At 41.3% G+C, this 21,193-nt stretch overlaps 1 protein-coding gene across 1 annotated transcript in view; it reads right to left on the bottom strand.

Annotated features, from left to right (window-relative positions):
- GRIK2 (glutamate ionotropic receptor kainate type subunit 2) overlaps positions 1-21,193 on the bottom strand; it is a 1,088,075-nt gene that overhangs the window by 8,591 nt on the left and 1,058,291 nt on the right. The gene's annotated exons all lie outside the window — the stretch shown is intronic.

Below are 21,193 nucleotides of genomic sequence, written 5' to 3'. Positions count from 1 at the left end.
TATATAGAAATACGTCTATGTTAGGCATATTTCTAACACCGATTGTAGCGCAAAGGTTCATAGCACCGCAATCTACATATGTTTCCCTTCATGCCAGGTCTAAAAAAGTATGGCGTGGGCAGGATAAGGGATACAGTTATGGCCATCAGGTTATTGGATACCACTGCTATACATTGAAGATAACACCTTTTTACAGTGACCGGATAACACCGCCATACCATGACCGGATAAAAAGGTATAAGAGGGCACAGTACAGGGAATGACTAGGGGCACTGCACAGGGTGTGGTAAGAGGGCACAATTCAGGGTATAAGGGGGCACAGTCTATGACCCTGTGACATTAGAAGGTCCTTATGGTAAATGCGGTTCATACACCACCATAATGAGAGGCAAAGGAGTGAGACAGGGGTGCGATTATGCGGCTAGAGATTAACTGTCGGCCAGTACAGGCCCCAAAAATTAGGCATTCACCTCCTGATATAAAAGGCCTTTTATGCAGTTGTATATACATAAGGCAAGGACCATTCTTTGTTCTGGGTGGTGGCGGATCTGTGTTGGCTAGCATGAGGAAATTCAATTACATGTGGTCATCACAGGTGTTTAATTCCTCCGAGATCCATGCCTCAATCATTTTTAGAAATGTGAGGTAGTCCATATCTGAAGTAACAACACATCTTCAAACCACCCTGTTTTTGCAGGCGGGTAGGATTGGTAACCTCCACCTGTTTCGCCGTGGGTGGAAATTGCACTAAATTGGAAGTGTGGAACGCCCAGGCTCCTGCTCATCGCCCAGGAGAATGTCATCCTCGGTCTCCTCCCCCCAACCACGGACAACACCAGGCATCCCCGAAAAGTTTAAAACCTGCTCTCCTTGCTCCTCCTCCCCCCAGCCACTATCCTCCTCTGACTCCTCTTCAGACTCCTGCTGACTTGTCTCAAATGGAGTAGCTCCCCCTGGGAATTGATTCAGCATTGCAACTTCCTCATCTTCCAGCTCCTGCTCCTCGACAGCTTGATCAATGACACGACGCAATGCACGCTCCAGAAAGAAGGCTTAAGGTACGATGTCACTGACGGTGCCTTTGCTGCGACTGACCAATTTGGTGATCTCATCAAATGGCCGCAGATGTCTGCATGTGTCTCACATGAGCAGCCACTGGCGCAGGTGAAAAAAAAACAAGCTCTCCAGAACCTGTCCTGCCGCAGAGTTCATACAGGTAGTTGTTAACGGCATATTTCTGCTGGAGCAGCCTATCAAGTATATACAAGGTGGAGTTCCAGCACGTCGGGCAGACACAAATCAGACGTCTGACTGGCAAGTGGTGTCGCTGTTGAACGTCAGGAAGGCGAGCCATTGCCGTGCAAGATCTTCTAAAATGGTCAGAGATTTTCCTGGCCTGCTGCAAGATGTCCGGGAATCCAGGGTGTTTTGCAATGAATCAGTGCACAACTAAGTTCAGGACGTGTGTCATGCTCGGCATGGGTGTCATTTTGCCCTATTTCAGTGCGCTTAGCAGATTGGCACCGTTGTCGCACACCACTTTACCAAATGTCAAATTGAGCAAGGTTAGCCACTGATCTTATGCATAAAGTCCAGCTCACTCAATCATCTGGATCACCCACGTGCACGGAACAAGCAGGTGAGCCTATATAGCATTTGTGGTAAAACAAAGTTCCAGCACTCACGTTTTCGTGGTAGCTAAAATCCTCGTCTTTATTCACGCAGTAGAAAATAATGTAGAGGACATGCACCCACTAGTGTAGCAACAATTATGCGTTTCAAACAAAGTTCTCATTCTTAACTATGAACAGTGTCTTTTCCAAAGAATAAATACTGGTCTGGAATCACATGATTCCATCCCCACCTGGAGGGTGGGGAAGGAAAAAGAGGAAAGGGTGCAGTCCTCTTCTCCCTATGAAAGGCAGTGTTCACATTGTCCAACAATGAAGATGCAATGAGCATCCATATAAATTCAATACTTCTATGTATATAATGTAAAAATTCCATAAGCAAAACAGTGAATATAAAATTCCATATGCAAATTTTTTTTCAAATACAAATACAGATACAAGTTATCATGCACAAGTGTATTTAGTAGCATATGCTAGTAGACAACTGCTGCACAATACAAATACACTATAATATAATTTCTATGTTAGAAAGTATATTATAAGTATATCACACCCCTCTATATCACACCTATCGATAGCACACCTATACCACTTCTTAAAAGGACTTTCGTGGCCCTATTAGCTAGCGTTTGGTGTCCCTAACTGTCCCTGCTCCAAACACTGGCAAAACACAGAATGTAAAATGGCTGCCAGATTGGTTTCTGTTATAAGGTTGGTGGTGTGTCCATGTGCTGAAACGTCTCAATTCGCTGTCAGTTCCCATCTGATTGATGTGTCATGGGTGAAAGTTCGGCGATATGCAAAAAAATATGGCACGTGCGATAATTGCCATATGTTCGAATGTTCGGCGAATCGCGAACGATCAAACTTCACTGCGAAACAATCACCGGGCGAACCACAGGACCATCTCTTGTCGCCCACTATTAATCTAATGTCATGCACCACTTGAGATACACACTTCTGAGATAGAGGTGCAGAATTTATAGCAAAAACAAAAATGTTTTTTTCGAATGCACTCGTGACATCCCGTACATACAGACTAACTGATCATCAATCAGGTTCACTCCAGCTCCGTTGTTGATAAACACCTTAATCCCCACAGTTTTTTACTCTAGTGCCACCTTAGCTGTCAGGAGAAATCGGGTACTACCAGTAAAAGACAAATGCACATTTTCAGACTCTACTCTCACCCCTCCAAGTGTCATATGGGAATTAAATGTCCCTATTTTTTCTTTTTGTCCCTATTTTTTCTTTTTGCCGTTGAATGTATGGACATACTCTGATAAAATGTCCCTTCTGTCGGCAGAAAAAACTCAATCCCTTCCTATTACCAGTATGCTTAAAAGCAAATCTAGGAGTAGCTCCTTCTAATTGCATGGGTTCGTCCCCAGACATAAACCCATGAGTAACTTCACCCAAAGTGTCAGAGGAGGATGATACAACATGTGATAGTATGTCCTGAGAGTGGGGGCCACTAGATCTCTCTCTCTCAGGGGTCTATCAATGCGTATAGCAAAAGACATAGCAGCCTCCAGAGACACTGGGGTTTCATGAAAGGCCAACGCGTCCTTCAGCCTCTCTGATAACTCTTGACAAAACTGGCTATGGAGGACAGGATCGTTTCACTCTTTATCGATAGCCCACCTTCTAAACTCAGAGCAATAAATCTCAGTGGAACGATCACCCTGATGAATGCCACGCAATTTGGTTTCGGCTAGAGAGGTAATATCTAGAACATCATAGATAAGACCCAAAGCTTTGATAAATGTATCTACTGACTGGAGAGACTGCCATCTGGTCGGCAGAGAAAAAGCCCATGACTGGGCATCCCCCTTAAGCAAGGAAATAACTGCACCGACTAGCTGTTTCTCATCCCCAGATGAGTGGGGATGTAGCCTAAAATACAGTTTGCACTCCTCCCTAAACAAAATGAAAAATTCATGTTCCCCGAATTATCTGTCCAGAAGGGCAATTTTAGGCTCCAGATAGGCCTTGTCTCCACCTCTATCAACAGCCTGTGATCTCTGCATCTGCAAGACGGTTGTGCGGAGGTCAGCTACCTCCAAAGATAGCACTTGCAGCTGCCAGTGCAGCTAAAGGATTCATGGCTGCACACAAACAAACAAAAAATGAAGTTTTTGGCGGTTTATAATTTCACAGTTCGGTGTGGGAGGGAAACACCACAATGAGCATAGTAGGGAAGGGGGGAACAGGGAATCAGAGAACTAGGGAAGGAAATGGACACCCCCTAGTGAAAACCCTAACCAAAATCCTGATTGACTACCAGTATGAACAAACCTCAAAGGTAGGTGAGTTCATGCCCAGGAATACCTAGAACCTTAAAAAGCCCTATAGGACCCTGGTGCTACTGGCAGGGACGAGACTACCCGTTCCTCCAAAAGGAATGTCGAACAGGAGTCTCCTTCAGGCCTAACACAAACAACAGGGAAATGCCAGAAACAGAACCCAAACAAAATTCAAAAGGGAAAGGAAAGAATTAACATCAAAGTAGCAATTGAAGCACCAAGAAGTCAGCCGAGATCCAACCACAATTTATCCAAAAGGTCTGACCATCTAAAACATTAGGCGTGAGGGTCTGCTGCTGAGCTGACCATCTAAAACATGAGGGATGAGGGCCTGCTGCAGAGCTGACCATCTAAAAAAAAATTGTGGGCGAGGGCCTGCTGCTGAGCTGACCATCTAAAACATTATGGGTGAGAGGCTGCTGCCGAGCTGACCATCTAAAAAAAATTAAAGGCGAGGGCCTGCTGCTGAGATGACCATCTAAAAGATTAGGGATGAGGGCCTGCTGCCGAGCTGACCATCTAAAAAAATGTTTGGGCGAGGGCGTGCTGCCAAACTGACCATCTTAAAAATTTGTGGGCGAGGGCCTGCTGCTCAGCTGACCATCTAAAACATTATGGGCGAGAGACTGCTGCTGAGCTGACCATCTAAAACATTATGGGTGAGGGCCTGCTGCCGAGCTGACCATCTAAAGCATTTTGTGGGTGAGGGCCTGTTGCTGAGCAGACCAGCTAAAATATTTTGTGGGTGAGGGCCTTCTGCCGAGCTGACCATCTAAAATATTTTGTGGGTGGGGGCCTGCTGCCCAGCTGACCATCTAAAAAATTAGGAGCAAGGGTAGTCTAATAAGCAGGTTGATATAATGGAGTAGGAGGAGGAGGACGAGAAAAGGGAGATTGAACTATATACCTTTTTTAGTTGTGGAAGAGATGCATGGGAATACAGTGGATTCAATACACCATAAAATACAGATTTAGAGTGCCGTTATGTTCAGCTGCTTTCATCTGGTGGAGTAGAGAAGTCAGGGGCAATCCAGGCTTTGTTAATTTCATGCCACATGTCCAGCTTGGACACCCAATAGTTGCAAGGCACACAGGGATCACTGAGGACGCTGACACGGTCTGATACATATTCCTTCATCATCTTCCAAAACTTTTCCCTCCTTGTGACACTAGGCCGCGCATCAGGTTGAGGGTGCTGGCGGGGTGTCAAAACTTTCCCAGGCCTTGGACAGTGTTTCCCTGCCGCTGTTGGAACTGCTGTGTGTTCCCCTCGTCTCCCCTCTTCGGTTGGCCAAGGAACTACGTACTCTGGAGCCAGCATTGTCAGCTGGAAATTTTTGGAGCAAATCTTCCACATGGACCTTCGGGTATTGCACCATTTTGCTCGACATCTTCATTACAGGAATGAGAGATGAGAAGTTATTTTTGTAGCGGGGGTCGAGAAGGGTGAACAACCAGTAATCGGTGTTGGCCAAAATGTGTACAACGCAAGGGTCACGGGAAAGGCAGCCTAACATAAAGTCAGCCATGTGTGCCAGAGTCCCAACAGACAAGACTTCGCTGTCCCTCATCAGGAGGATGACCCTCAATCTCCTCATCCTCTTCCTCCTCTTTTACTCATCCACGCTGAAAAGATGGGTACTATGGGTACTACCCTCTGTAGCGGACTCAACCGTCTCCTGCTCCTCCTCCTTCTCATCATCCAATTCACGCTGAGAAGACGAACTGAGGGTGGTCTGGCTATCACCCTGTGTACTTTCATCCCCCATTTCCACCTCTTCCACATGCAAGGCGTCCACCTTAATTGTGAGCAGCGAGCTTTTGAGTAGACACGGAAGTGGGATGGTTATGTTGATAATAGCGTTATCGCTGCACACCATCTGTGTTGATTCTTCAAAGTTGCGTAAAACTTCACATAGGTCAGACATCAATGCCTACTCGTCACTTGTGAAGAGCGGAAGCTGACCGGAAAGGCAACTACCATGTTGCAGCTGGTATTCCACTACTGCCCTCTGTCGCTCACAAAGCGTGGCCAACATGTGGAACGTGGAGTTCCAGCGTGTGCTCACATCGCACAACAGAGAAACCGCTGAACCACTAAATTCAACACGTGGGCTAGGCATGGCATGTGTGAGCTTGCCGAGCTCCAAAGCCTCCACCATGTTACAGCCATTATCAGACACAACCATGCCTGGTTCTAGGTTGAGTGGCAAAAACCACAGCTCAGTCTGGTCCCTTATCCCCTGCCACAGCTCTGTGGCGGTGTGCTGTTTGTCACCTTAGCAGATCAGTTTCAGCACGGCCTGTTGCCGCTTCCCCACTGTAGTGCTACACTGTTTTCAGCTACTGAATGATGTCTGACTGGTGCTGCAAGATAATAATTAAGAGATAGAAGTGAAGAAGGAGGTGGACGAGGAGAAGGGGGGGCGGTTTGAGCCACTAATGTAGGTGGTGGTGGAAACACTGATGGTAGTAGGGCCCGCAATCCTTGGCATTGGTAGCACTTGTGCCATCCCAGGGTATGACATCTGGTATAGACATCTGTACGCTGAGATGGGACACAGAAGTGGATGTGCTAGCTGATGGTGCTTGCAAAGGTCCAGATGCATGATGGGAAGCATCTGGGCCTGCATCTTGGAAAGTGGATTTGCCAGCATATAACACAGGGGAAGAGGAGGCAGTGATGTGACCCGCAGACACTGGTTGTGGACCCAGGCGTTCGGCCCACCTATTAGGGTGCTTTGATGCCATGTGGCAGATCATTCTGGTGGTGGTGAGGTTGCTGGTGTCCACACTTCTGCTCATTTTGGTATGGCACAGGTTGTAAATAATTTTTTTTTTATCATCTGCACTTACCTCCACAAAGCACCAGACTGCAGAACATCTACCCCTTGGTAAAGGAGATTGCCGCAAGGGGGTGCTCCGGGAACAGTTGCTGTTTGGTGTGGCCCGCCTTCTCTCTTTTGCCACCCCACTGCTTCTTCCAGCCTGTTGCGGTGCTGCAGATCCTTCCCCCTCTGTACTGCTGTCCTCGCTCGGCTTGCCACCTTCCCAGGTTGTGTCAGTGACTTCATTGTCCAGCACCCTGCTCTTCCACTTCCTCACTCTGGCCATCCTCCTGACTTATTGACCTAACAGCAACCTCAGACTGTGTCTGATCCTCATTATGAACCTCTTGAGACACTAATTGCGGTTGACTGTGTCTCATCATCATCATCCACCTTGTGTAACACTAAATGATGTTCCCTATCGTCATCTTCTTCTGACTGTGGATGCTCCAGAGTTTTGGAATCAGGGCACAAGATCTCCTCATGTCCCTCTTCAAGCGAGCGAGAGGCCCAAATTAAAGAATGGCAATGAAAACAGCTCCTCAGAATATCCGAGTGTGGGATCACTTGTTTGCCAAGACTCTCCATGGTGGGTGGAAGGAGTATTAGGGTAAAGATTCTGTTCACCAGACTCTTGGCTACCGAGACTGGATTTTGTTGAAGACAGGGTGATGCTTAACCGACTGGAAGCATTATCTGCTGCAATCCAACCGACCACCTGGTCGCACTGGTCTGACTTCTAGAGTGGGCCACCCTGCAAACTGGGACATGAAGCTAGGTATCATGGATGACTGTGTTTCTTGTGCTCTGGCAGCAGGCACAGTTTTACCGTGCCCAGGGCCATGACCTTTGCGTGCACCATCAGCAGCACGGCCACTTCCCCGTCCCTTACTGCTCGCCTTGCACATATTAAATGGTATATATGCTTGCAAGTATGTCACACGTACAGTAGCGCAGTTTTTTAAAATGTATGCACAAATATAGTACACAGAATGTCACAGATATTTTTCGGATGTGCACACGTTAAACAGGAGGAATAGCGCAAGTTATGTTGCTGCCACCACCGCCTATAAAAAATTAACAAATTGTCACTGATATTTAGGATGTGCGCACGTTAAACAGGAGGTATAGCGCATGTAATGTTGCTGTCACCACCGCCTAATAAAAAATTACACTGAATGAATGCCACTGATATTTAGGATGTGCACACGTTAAACAGGAGGTAAAGCACAAGTAATGTTGCCGTCACCAGCGGCTAATAAAAAATTACGCTGAATTTATGTCACTGATTTTTCCGATGGGCAAACGTTAAACAGGAAATGTAGTGCAGGTAATGTCGCTGCCACCAGCAGCAAAAAAAAAATTGACTGAATGTCACTGATATTTTGGATACGCAAACGTTATACAGGAGATGTAGCGCAGGTAATGTCACTGTCCACAGCGGACACCGTCTACAGAAAAAGTACACTGGATATTACAGATATTTTTAGGCTGCTCACACGTTACACAGGAGATGTAGCGCAGATAATGTTGCTGTCACCAGCAGCGAAAACAATTACACTGAATGTCAATGATATTTCGGATGTGCTAACGTACTGCGCTACGCAGGTAATGTCAGTGCCACCATCAGCAAAAAAATTTGACTGAATGTCACTGATATTTTAGATACACAAACATTTGTGGGGAACCGTACTCACTTGACCAGTGTACAGAGGCAGGGACACCAAAACAAAAGTCCTCTTAATTTAGGTTCATCATATCAGTACAGCCAGTACATCCGGATCACAGCCGGGTCAAACAGTTGTAGCACACTCTGACAGTGTTACTTCAACTTGTGTGCCTTTCCTCCAGAGTGAGACACACCTAAGATCCAGCAGCAGGATTAAATAGGATCCCTGGACATGAACATGCCTTAAGTCCCGGAATGGAACCTGGGTAACAGGCACCCACCCAACACATTGCCTGTTCCCAGCAAAAGCCCGCCCTGAACTAGCTGAACCAGCTACACTATCTATTTTCTGTGTCCACCAGCTAACTTAGTGGACACCTAGACTAGGGCTTTTACTCCACCAAGGCCAGACAACTTGGTGGCACATCCCTGGTAAGCAAGCCGCTTTAGAATGCTTCTTGCAACATTCTGGGTGACACATATCTCCCCTCATAGATAACTCCTGTTACCGCCTCACACTTTATACAGGAGAAGTAGCACAGTTAATGTAACTGTCCGTGACGGACACCATTTACGGAAAAAGTACACTGGATGTCACACGTTACACAGGAGATGTAGAGTAGATAATGTCGCTGTCACCAGCAGTGAAAAAAATTACACTGAATGTCACTGATATTTCAAATGCCCTAACGTTATACTGGAGATTCAGCACAGGTAATGTCTCTGCCACCAGCAGCAATAAAATTAGACTTAATGTCACTGATATTTCAGATCCGCAAACATTATACAGGAGATTTAGCGCAGGTAATGTAACTGTCCGCAGCGGACACAGGCTAGGGAAAAAGTACACTGGATGTCAAGGATATTTTTAGGCTGCGAACACGTTAGACAGGAGATGTAGCGGACAAACAATTGCAAGCTATTTAGAGCAGGTTGCGCTAAAAATATATATTGCTGCCAGATACAACTGTAGTCCTTAAAATAACTTTTGGGTCTCTAACAAGTTTTAGCAATTTAGTGCACGTTGCACTAAAAATATATATTGCTGCCACACACAATAGTCCTTAAAATAACTTTTTGGTCTATAACAAGTATAAAAACTAAAATATTGCTATTTCAATCCCTACACTATCTCTCCCTTCTGCTCTCCAGCTTTCCCTGCCTAATACTGTGGTAATACTGTGGTTTATGGTTTTGACAACCAATATTTTCCATTTGTATCATTTCGAGGTACAATAAGACTTTTGGATTGCTGTTTTTAAATAACACTTTAATTATTTATTGTACACTTACTAGTCCCTCACATAACTTTGACATACAATCTTTTGATCAATTCAATAATATACTGTATAACTTACCTAGTACAGGTTACTATGCTGTCAGTGGGATAGTTAAATGCAATCTATTAGGCTATTAGGCCTAATAATCATACACAGAGGACAGCCCTTGTGGCTTTCATTGGACCTCTGGCTGTCCTGTAAAGACATTGTCACCCTGTGATCATATCCATGGCAGTGCCAATGAGTGGGGAAGGGAGACCCTCTCTGTTAAAACCAATTAGATGCCATAGTTGCTATTGACAGTGGCTTCTAAATGAACCAAAATTGGTGCTTTTGCCTATTTGTGCCATTAGAGCAGGTGCCTGGCTCTAATACAATGTCTCCAATGCAGTGTTTAGACTAAGCTGCCATAAAAAGGTGTCAGCCTAAAAATAATGCCCCTTACTGACCGGCATAAAGTGTACTGTATATTAGTGAGTAAAATGGCAATAATACAAATTAAAAAGAAAAATACTACTTTACTATTTGCCATTACTTTCTGTAAATTGTAGAATATGTTAACTTTTTAACACTATTTTGCAATTAATTTATCTATCATATACAGTCGTGGCCAAAAGTTTTGAGAATTACATAAATATTGGAAATTGGAAAAGTTGCTGCTTAAGTTTTTATAATAGCAATTTGCATATACTCCCGAATGTTATGAAAAGTGATCAGATGAATTGCATAGTCCTTCTTTGCCATGAAAACTAACTTAATCCCCCCAAAAACTTTCCACTGCATTTCATTTGCTGTCATTATTCCATTGTTAACCATGGCGACCTGCAAAGAAACGTGTGCAGCCATCATTGCTTTGCATAAAAATGGCTTCACAGGCAAGGATATTGTGGCTACTAAGATTGCACCTCAATCAACAATTTATAGGATCATCAAGAACTTCAAGGAAAGAGGTTCAATTCTTGTTAAGAAGGCTTCAGGGCGTCCAAGAAAGTCCAGCAAGCGCCAGGATCGTCTCCTAAAGAGGATTCAGTGGTGGGATCGGAGTGCCACCAGTGCAGAGCTTGCTCAGGAATGGCAGCAGGCAGGTGTGAGCGCATCTGCACGCACAGTGAGGCAAAGACTTTTGGAAGATGGCCTGGTGTCAAGAAGGCAGCAAAGAAGCGACTTCTCTCCAAAAAAACCATCAGGGACAGATTGATCTTCTGCAGAAAATATGGTGAATGGACTGCTGAGGACTGGTGCAAAGTCATATTCTCCGATAAAGCCTCTTTCCGATTGTTTGGGGAATCAGGAAAAAGGCTTGTCCAGAGAAGAAAAGGTGAGTGCTACCATCAATCCTGTGTCATGCCAACAGTAAAGCATCCTGAGACCATTCATGTGTGGGGTTGCTTCTCATCCAAGGGAGTGGACTCACTCAAAATTTTGCTCCAAAACACAGCCATGAATAAAGAATGGTACTAAAACACCCTCCAACAGCAACTTATTCCAACAATCCAACAACAGTTCGGTGAAGAACAATGCATTTTCCAGCATGATGGAGCACCGTGCCATAAGGCAAAAGTGATAACTAAGTGGCTCGGGGACCAAAACGTTAACATTTTGGGTCCGTGGCCTGGAAACTCCCCAGATCTTAATCCAATTGAGAACTTGTTGTCAATCCTCAAGAGGCGGGTGGACAAACAAAAACCCACTAATTCTGACAAACTCCAAGTGATTATGAAAGAATGGGTTGCTATCAGTCAGGAATTGGCCCAGAAGTTGATTGAGAGCATGCCCAGTCGAATTGTAGAGGTCCTGAAAAAGAAGGGCCAATACTGTGGTAATACTGTGGTTTATGGTTTTGACAACTAATATTTTCCATTTGTATCATTTTGAGGTACAATAAGACTTTTGGATTGCTTTTTTTAAATAGCACTTTAATTATTTATTGTACACTTACTAGTCCCTCACATAACTTTGACATACAATCTTTTGATCAATTCAATAATATACTGTATAACTTACCTGTACAGTCGTGGCCAAAAGTTTTGAGAATAACACAAATATTCGTTTTCACAAAGTTTGCTGTTAAACTGCTTTTAGATCTTTGTTTCAGTTGTTTCTGTGATGTAGTGAAATATAATTACACGCACTTCATACGTTTTAAAGGCTTTTATCGACAATTACATGACATTTATGCAAAGAGTCGGTATAGTATTTGCAGTGTTGGCCCTTCTTTTTCAGGACCTCTGCAATTCGACTGGGCATGCTCGCAATCAACTTCTGGGCCAATTCCTGACTGATAGCAACCCATTCTTTCCTAATCACTTCTTGGAGTTTGTCAGAATTAGTGGGTTTTTGTTTGTCCACCCGCCTCTTGAGGATTACAAGTTCTCAATGGGATTATGATCTGGGGAGTTTCCAGGCCATGGACCTAAAATGTCAACGTTTTGGTCCCCGAGCCACTTAGTTATCACTTTTGCCTTATGGCACGGTTCTCCATCGTGCTGGAAAATGCATTGTTCTTCACCAAACTGTTGTTGGAAGAGGTTGCTGTTGGAGGGTGTTTTGGTACCATTCTTTATTCATGGCTGTGTTTTGGGGCAAAATTGTGAGTGAGCCCACTCCCTTGGATGAGAAGCAACCCTACACAAGAATGGTCTCATGATGCTTTACTGTTGGCATGACACAGGACTGATGGTAGTGCTCACCTTTTCTTCTCCGGACAAGCCTTTTTCCTGATGCCCCAAACAATCGGAAAGAGGCTTGATTGGAGAATATGACTTTGCCCCAGTCCTCAGCAGTCCATTCACCATATTTTCTACAGAAGATCAATCTGTCCCTGATGGGTTTTTTTGGAGAGAAGTGGCTTCTTTGCTGCCCTTCTTGACTCCAAGCCATCTTCCAAAAGTCTTTGCCTCACTGTGCGTGCAGATGCGCTTGCACCTGCCTGCTGCCATTCCTGAGCAAGCTCTGCACTGGTGGTACTCCAATCCCGCAGCTGAATCCTCTTTAGGAGACGAGCCTGGTGCTTGCTGGACTTTCTTGAAGCCTTCTTAACAAGAATTGAACCTCTTTCCTTGAAGTTCTTGATGATCCTATAAATTGTTGATTGAGGTGCAATCTTAGTAGCCAACAATATCCTTGCCTGTGAAGCCATTTTTATGCAACACAATGATGGCTGCACACGTTTCTTTGCAGGTCACCATGGTTAACAATGGAAGAAAACAATGATTTCAAGCATCACCCTCCTTTAACAGGTCAAGTCTGCCATTTTAACCCAATCAGCCTGACATAATGATCTCCAGCCTTGTGCTCTTCAACATTCTCACCTGAGTTAACAAGACAATTACTGAAATGATCTCAGCAGGTCCTTTAATGACAGCAATGAAATGCAGTGGAAAGGTTTTTTGGGGATTAAGTTAATTTTCATGGCAAAGAAGGACTATGCAATTCATCTGATCACTTTTCATAACAAAAAAAACTTAAAAACTTAAGCAGCAACTTTTCCAATTTCCAATATTTATGTAATTCTCAAAACATTTGGCCACGACTGTACATAAAAAGTTGCATAATGCAAATTCATTGCCTGAATTACTTTAATGATGACTTACAGCCTGTATCACTATAATTCAATGTTTCATTTACAGTTCTACAGTTGCACTTGCAACAAAAATAGAAAACAAGTTTAAGAGATAGTTAAGCCTCTATATTGTAGAAAACTATTTTCTATTCAGATTAGTGTAATCTACATACCTATGACTTTCCAGAATGTAAATCAACCGAACATGATCTCTGCAGACATTGAGGCAGAAAAGAAAGCTGGTAAATTTAAAATCTGAAGCCTGTAAAATTGTAAATGCAGCCGTGGGCTATACTACAGATGTAACTTAGAACCAGTACATTATTAATGTTATGTATTTAAAAAATGGAGAATAGTTTTATATGCAAACATTAAAAACGTTAGAATATTATATGCTTTAATGTTTAGCTTTGGTGAGTGACCAAAATAAAGGTATTATACTGCACTAATGTATATTGGAATTATATAAAATCTCCCTAATATACTGGTACCACTGGGATAGTTCCTATCTTGTTTGTCCAATGTTGGCTTCCCTGAGCACTTGTATTAGGATTTTGGCAAATATATCTATAAATCTTGGGTTTGCAGTTCTATATTCAGAATATAGGTTACTCTAAATGGTAAGCTGTGTGCTGCAGAATCAGCTGGGCCAAAGGTAAACTTAACACTCTCATATTCTCATATATAGACAGAGGACTGCTAATTATCCTTTCTACAGTTGCTTGTTTCTTTAGCTAGACTATATCTTTTTGCTGAGAGACTGTTTAGATACCCATTTATTTGTATTATGCACTAGTGATCAGCAGCAGGAGCAATATTGAAATTTACAATATTTTACAAATATTTGGGCGAATACTCGTCATAAATTCTCAAATTCACCATTATTTTTTTGATTGAGAAAATCAGCAATGTAATATGCGCGTATTGCATGTGCAATACCGGCGTGGGTCACTGTTGCTACATATTTCAAGCTGCTAGAAGTTTTCTGAGACTAGAGAAAATAGTTGGCACGGCAGAACATTACAGTAGCTTTATATGCAGATAGAGTCCTCCAATATGCACATGATTGTGCAGATCGGCCATTAATGATGTGCATATTTTGGTGCAATACATGCAACTTCACATTTTAGCAGGTCTGACTACATATTACTGATTGGTGCACTAAATATTGTTGTGAACTTGTGAATCAAAGCACTATGTCTGTAGCATGTATGTATGGACAGCAGAGAAACAATAATTCCTATCACACTACCTAACACCCTGCACTGGAATCTATCAGCTACACTCTATCACGATCTAACCTACACTGACTATCTCCCACTAACTATCTGTAATATATATATATATATATATATATATATATACACACTAACTATCTAATGTAATGACACAGCAAAGCACAGAACACAGCAATTACACTATTGTCTCTTTCAGAACTGCAAAAAAACGGCAAAAAGTGGCTGCTGGGGAGTTTCTTATATAGTAAAGGAGTAGGCAGCTTTCCTATTGGTTGCTAGGGATGTTGCTAAGCTCAGACAAAGACATTGCAGCCTTCTCATTGGCCCACAAGCAAGAAGGGAGGTTACTGATAAAACAAAATCTAGAATATTCGAGAATACAAATATATAGCACTATATTATAAATCTTAGCAAATTCTCGAAGTGGCGATATTTGTGAATAAAATTTGTGATTTGAATATTCGCACCCTACACTACTATGCACATATATGGCATGTATATATGCTATGTTGCACTGCATATTTGTATTGTTTATATTGTATTATGCATTTTTTATGCTGTACTCCACCCTTTCTGACTGTAGTTCTGTGTGTAAGGATTAGAATTGTATTGCTGTCTGAAGTTATAGGTCTATAGGTCTCACAGGAGGAGAGCAGTATGGTACTGTATGTACCCGAGATCACATTTTGTGCAATAGGTCTCTGTGCAGAGCTAAAAGACAAGAACTAGGTGAGAGATGTGAAACAATTCCTTATGAGGGGGTCTGACAAAGGTTAAACCTAAAGGGGTCTCCAAGAATGGTGTACTTGCTGAGAGATATGATAGCTGCAGCAGGCTATATCTTGGCACCATTTAGGAGAAGATAGGTGACACTGGAAAAGAGGACAGTGTGCTGATGTGTGTTTGTCTGTATCATGAAGTCATTGTCTTTTGCTTGAGGTATATTTATACATAGCTTTTGTCTCATTTTGTGTTTTCAGGGCAAGTAAAAATGTATTTTGGCATCAAATGTGATCCTACAGTGCTAAATCAAATACGGAAACCAGGACCCTACTGCATAGGTAAAAGGAGCACCTATGTAGCATAAATCATGGCAGTGTAGGAGCCAAATAATTGAGAAAACTATTATTTTGCACAACTTGGGACTACAGTATAATAATTTTCGGAATAACTTACATTACTTCATAATGTTAAGCAGGTCAAAATCATAACATATTTGTCTGTAGAGTCACTTTTAAATGCTATATGATTACTATTGTGCAATAAAGGAGCTCAATGCACAACAATCTTTTCATTCAATATAACAATACACCATCTTGTGGTTATCAAAGAGGAATGCAGGAACTAAAATTTTCCTTTCTATTTCATACCTACCTGAACTCTAACATTTCCTTATGTCAGGTTTATAAATCTAATTTTTCAAAAATTTCATAGATTCTGTGATAAATGTAATAAAAAAATTGCATATCTGTTTAGCAAATCTGTTAGTCAATAGGAGGCAGAAATTTTAACTGTTGATTTCTGATGCTGATTTACTAAAACATCCATAACGGACTTTCCAATGGCAAATCTATGCTGTGTGAGGATGTCCTAAATATATATTTATAATAAGCTAATGATATATTTACCACAGACAAGCAAATTTAGTATTCTACATAGTGTGGGATGCTGGAATGGAATGTTCATTTGAAATGTTCAGTCAGTAAAAGCTTAGGTAGTATCATGTATTCAACCTAATAATATTAAAATTAGACAAATTTAGCTTATTTTCAGTCCATAATTTTTATATCATCTGCTTTTCATTCAAGTATAATTATTTGTCCATGATATCACTAAAATCAATACATTAAAGTGGTTGTCCGCTTTTCTTTAGATATTGATTACTTAGGTCATCAATAACAGATCGGGGCTGAGACAACTCCCGACAGCAGCGCTTTCATTTGAACAGGAAGGAATCATCCCTATGAACTGAATGGGACAGCTTAGTTCCTTAGTCAGCTTAATTATACCCACTAACCGTTCAGGTTGCAATGGTGAGAAGGCGGCAAAATCATCATGGATATCTTTAAACAATTTATGTTCAGAAATACTGTAGGAATGTACTTAAAAATAAAAATGGAAACTCAATTGGCTCATTTACATTCATCTAAAACATATTCTAATATAAATCTTATTTTTGTACTGTACATAGATTTTTCTATATTGAGTGTAAGATATATTTACTTTCAAGGTTGAACTTGGCGGACCTGTGTCTTTGTTATTGAATGTTATGAAAATCCTGTACCAAAATATGAATCATATGCATAGTAAAATATCAATTTTCGCAGATGATACTAAACTGTGTAAAGTAATTAACACTGATGAGGACAGTATACTACTACAGAGGGATCTGGATAGATTGGAGGCTTGGGCAGATAAGTGGCAGATGAGGTTTAACACTGACAAATGTAAAGTTATGCACATGGGAAGGAATAATGCAAGTCACCCGTACTTATTAAATGGTAAAACACTCAGTAACACTGACATGGAACAAGATCTAGGAATTTTAATAAACAGCAAACTAAGCTGCAAAAACCAGTGTCAGGCAGCTGCTGCCAAGGGCAATAAGATAATGGGTTGCATCAAAAGGGGCATAGATGCCCGTGATGAGAACATAGTCCTACCACTTTACAAATCGCTAGTCAGACCACACATGGAGTACTGTGTACAGTTCTGGGCTCCTGTAAACAAGGCAGACATAGCAGAGCTGGAGAGGGTCCAGAGGAGGGCAACTAAAGTAATAACTGGAATGGGGCAACTACAGTACCCTGAAAGATTATCAAAATTACGGCTATTCAAGACGACTGAGGGGAGATCTAATTAATATGTATAAATATATCAGGGGTCAGTACAGAGATCTATCCCATCATCTATTCATTCCCAGGACGGTGACTGTGACGAGGGGACATCCTCTGCGTCTGGAGGAAAGAAGGTTTGTACACAAACATAGAAGAGGATTCTTTACTGCAAGAGCAGTGAGACTATGGAACTCTCTGCCTGAGGAGGTGGTGATGGTGAGTACAATAAAGGAATTCAAGAGGGGCCTGGATGTATTTCTGGAGCGTAATAATATTACAGGCTATAGCTACTAGAGAGAGATCGTTGATCCAGGGAGTTATTCTGATTGCCTGATTGGAGTCGGGAAGGAATTTTTATTCCCCTAAAGTGAGGAAAATTGGCTTCTACCTCACAGGGGTTTTTTGCCTTCCTCTGGATCAACTTGCAGGATGACAGGCCGAACTGGATGGACAGATGTCTTTTTTCGGCCTCATGTACTATTTTACTATGTTACTATTGTGTTTTGTTTTTTTTTCTTTTCGGACAGGCAGCATTTTTGCTTAGGAGTTAATATGAAGAAATTATACAAAAGTGTAGCTTAAACCTACTGTGCACTAAATGCAAAATCCGTTATGGCATCAGAGGGAACACTGAGCACCATAGCATAGCATCAAATTGTGCCCAGCTGCCATTTTACTACAAATATAGGTGGGGAAAGAATAAATTGAGAAGAAGATAAAGGATTTTATGAGACTTGAAGGAAGTGGGAGGGTTTTCCCAGATGGGCTCAGAGGCTGACAGACAGCCTGATCCACCAATCAGAGATGGAATTTAGGAAGGTTCTTTGCTGAGAACCTAAAAGAATACCATTCTGCCTTCAGCTTGGGACCTGGAAGGATATTGTATGACTAAAATATAAGGATAGTATACGGAGAGAGTAAGAAGATCTAATTAGGTATATTTTAGGGACTTTGATCAGGGAAATCATATATAGAGTGAGAGGCTGAATTATGTGTTTAAAACAGATACTGGCACTCTAGTTCTGCCTCTAACAAGATCTGGAAAGAAGAAACAATTTTTTTTCTATATATGAACAGAGTTTAAAAAAACTGGTTTATGCAGTTCATAGGCTTATTGTCAGCATCCAAAAAAAACATTCTGCTGCAAACACTGAGCAGCTACACATTTTTTCCTTTATATTACTTAACACATTCCATATCACTGCAAAATAACAGGTAAATATTAGTGTTGGGTGCAAATATTCAAATCACAAATTTTAATCGTGAATATCGCCACTTCGAGAATTCACAAAGTTTTAGAATATAGTGCTATATTCGTATTCTGGAATATTCTAGATTTTTTTTTCATCAGTAACTTCCCTTCTTGCTTGTGGGCTAATGAGAAGGCTGCAATGTCTTTGTATGAGCTTAGAAACATCCATAGCAACCAATAGGAGTTGCAGACCCCTTTACTATATAAGAAACTCCCAGCAGCCATTTTCTGCAGTTTTATGGAGTTCTGAGAGAGATAGCAGTTATTAGATAGTTAGTTAGTTATTTAGCATATATATATATATATATATATATATATATATATATATTATAGATAGTAATAAGTTCCAGTGCAGGGTGTTGGGTAGTGTGATAGGTTCTGCTGTGCATCATTAATTGCCGATTTGCGCAATCACAAATATATCGGAGCACTCTATCTGCATATAAAGCTATTGTAATGTTCTGCCATGCCAACCATTTTCTCCAGTCTCAGGAAACTTCTAGCAGCTTGAAAAATGTAGCAACAGTGACCCATGGCTATATTGTGTGTGCAATACGCGCATATTACATTGCTGATTTTCGCAGTTAAGAAAATAATTGCAAATTCCTGAATATATGATATTCGACTAAATATTCACGAAATATCGCAAATTTGAATATTACCCCTGCCGCTCATCACTAGCAATTATAGCAACTGCAATAATGCAATTTTTATGGTTGCGTTATTAAACACATTTTATTTTTACTGCAAAAAATGTAGTACTACTGCAGACCATGTAGTTCAAAGGTATTTTACTTCAAAATTGCATCGTTATACTTATGTTAGTGAATGCATAGTTCAAATACATTTTACCATAACATTGCATTGTTATACCCATGTTAGTAAACGCATGGTTAAAAGATATTTCACTACAAAAATTGCATTCTTATTCTGGTATAGTGAATGTACAGTTCAAGCACATTTTACCACAAACATAGGATTGTTATACTTATGTTATTTTATTGCAAAAATTGCATTATATTTCCCAAGTTAATTGGCAATTCCAGTATGCAGTGTGTTTATACAAGGGGAGGGATATTTGTATATCTTTATAATATAGAAAAACACCTGTAATTTTACTAGTATCATTTTTAATATCTTATTTAACACACCATTAACTTTTTATTTATAGGCCTCATAATTAAATGTCTCGAAAACAGAAGGGTGCAAAACAAAATATCTAGGTCTCAGAGAGTCAGAGTGCGTAGTAGGAGCAGTGGCAGCTAAAGATCGCCCTGCGGTTCACCTGGAGGTCGTTTTGCAGCGAACTTTGCTTGTTTGCTGTTCGCTGAACAGGCGAATATATGGTGATGTCTCCTAGCACCATATTCTTTGCATTGTGTAGAACTTTGACCCATGACACATCCATCAGGTGGGAATGGACAGCCAATTGAGATGTTTCAGCACATGGACATCCCCCTACCCTATAAATAAAACCCAATCTGGCCTCCATTTTATATTCTGTTTTTTGCCAGTGTAGGGATAGGTTGCTTTGTGAAGCAGGGACAGACTATTAGAGAGTATAGAGACACCAAATGCTAGCTAATAGGGCCACAAAAGTCTTTTTAAGGACTGGTTTAGGTGTGCTATTGATAGGTGTGACATACTGAAGGGTGTAATATACTTATAATATCCTTTCTAGCATAGAAAGTATATTATAGTGCATTTGTATTGTGCAGCAGTTGTGTGCGGTTCTGCTGCAATACTGCAGCTATACAGAGGGACAAACACTATTAGAACAACTAACTGCAACTGGTGTGCGCTACTAGTTGCTCCCCCAAAAATCGGATTGAGGCAGGAGTGTGATATACCTAGAATATAATTTCTATATAGTGCATTTGTATTGTGCAGCATTTGTGTGTGGTTCTGCTGAGATACCACAGCTATACAGAGGGACAAACGTCATTGGAACAACTAATTGCTAGTGATGAGCGGCAGGGATCATATTTGAATTTGTGATCAATACAGGCGTGGGTCAAAAACGAATATATAGCACTGTATTCGATAGTGCTATATATTTGTTTTTTAGAATATTCGTCATTTTTTCCATCTGAAATTATGATTCCTCCCTGCTTAAGTTGCTTGTCAAACAACTTAGCAGGGAGGAATCATAACTTCAGATGGAAAAAAATTACGAATATGCTATATATTTGTTTTTGACCCACGCCTGTATTGATTGCGTAATATTTGCATATTACGTGATCATTCCCATGCCGATTTCTTGAGTAAAATAAATAAATATGAATATTAGAAAAACAAATATATAGCACTATATTCAAAATATTTGCAAATTCTCGAACTTGCGATATTCGGGATAAATATTCGTAATTCGAATATTCGTGCTCAACACTACTAATTGCAACTGGTGTGATATAACAATTGCCCCCCAAAAAATCTGATTGAGGCAGGGGTGCAATATACTTAGAATATTATTTGTATATAGTGCATTTGTATTGTGCAGCATTTGTGTGCGGTTCTGCTGAGATACCTTAGCTATACAGACAGACAAACGCCATTGGAACAACTAATTGCAACTGGTGTAATATACCAG

The sequence above is a fragment of the Bufo gargarizans genome, chromosome 4, assembly GCF_014858855.1.
Source record: "Bufo gargarizans isolate SCDJY-AF-19 chromosome 4, ASM1485885v1, whole genome shotgun sequence".
Classification (NCBI taxonomy): Eukaryota; Metazoa; Chordata; class Amphibia; order Anura; family Bufonidae; genus Bufo; species Bufo gargarizans.
This window is presented reverse-complemented; position numbering and strand designations above follow the sequence as displayed.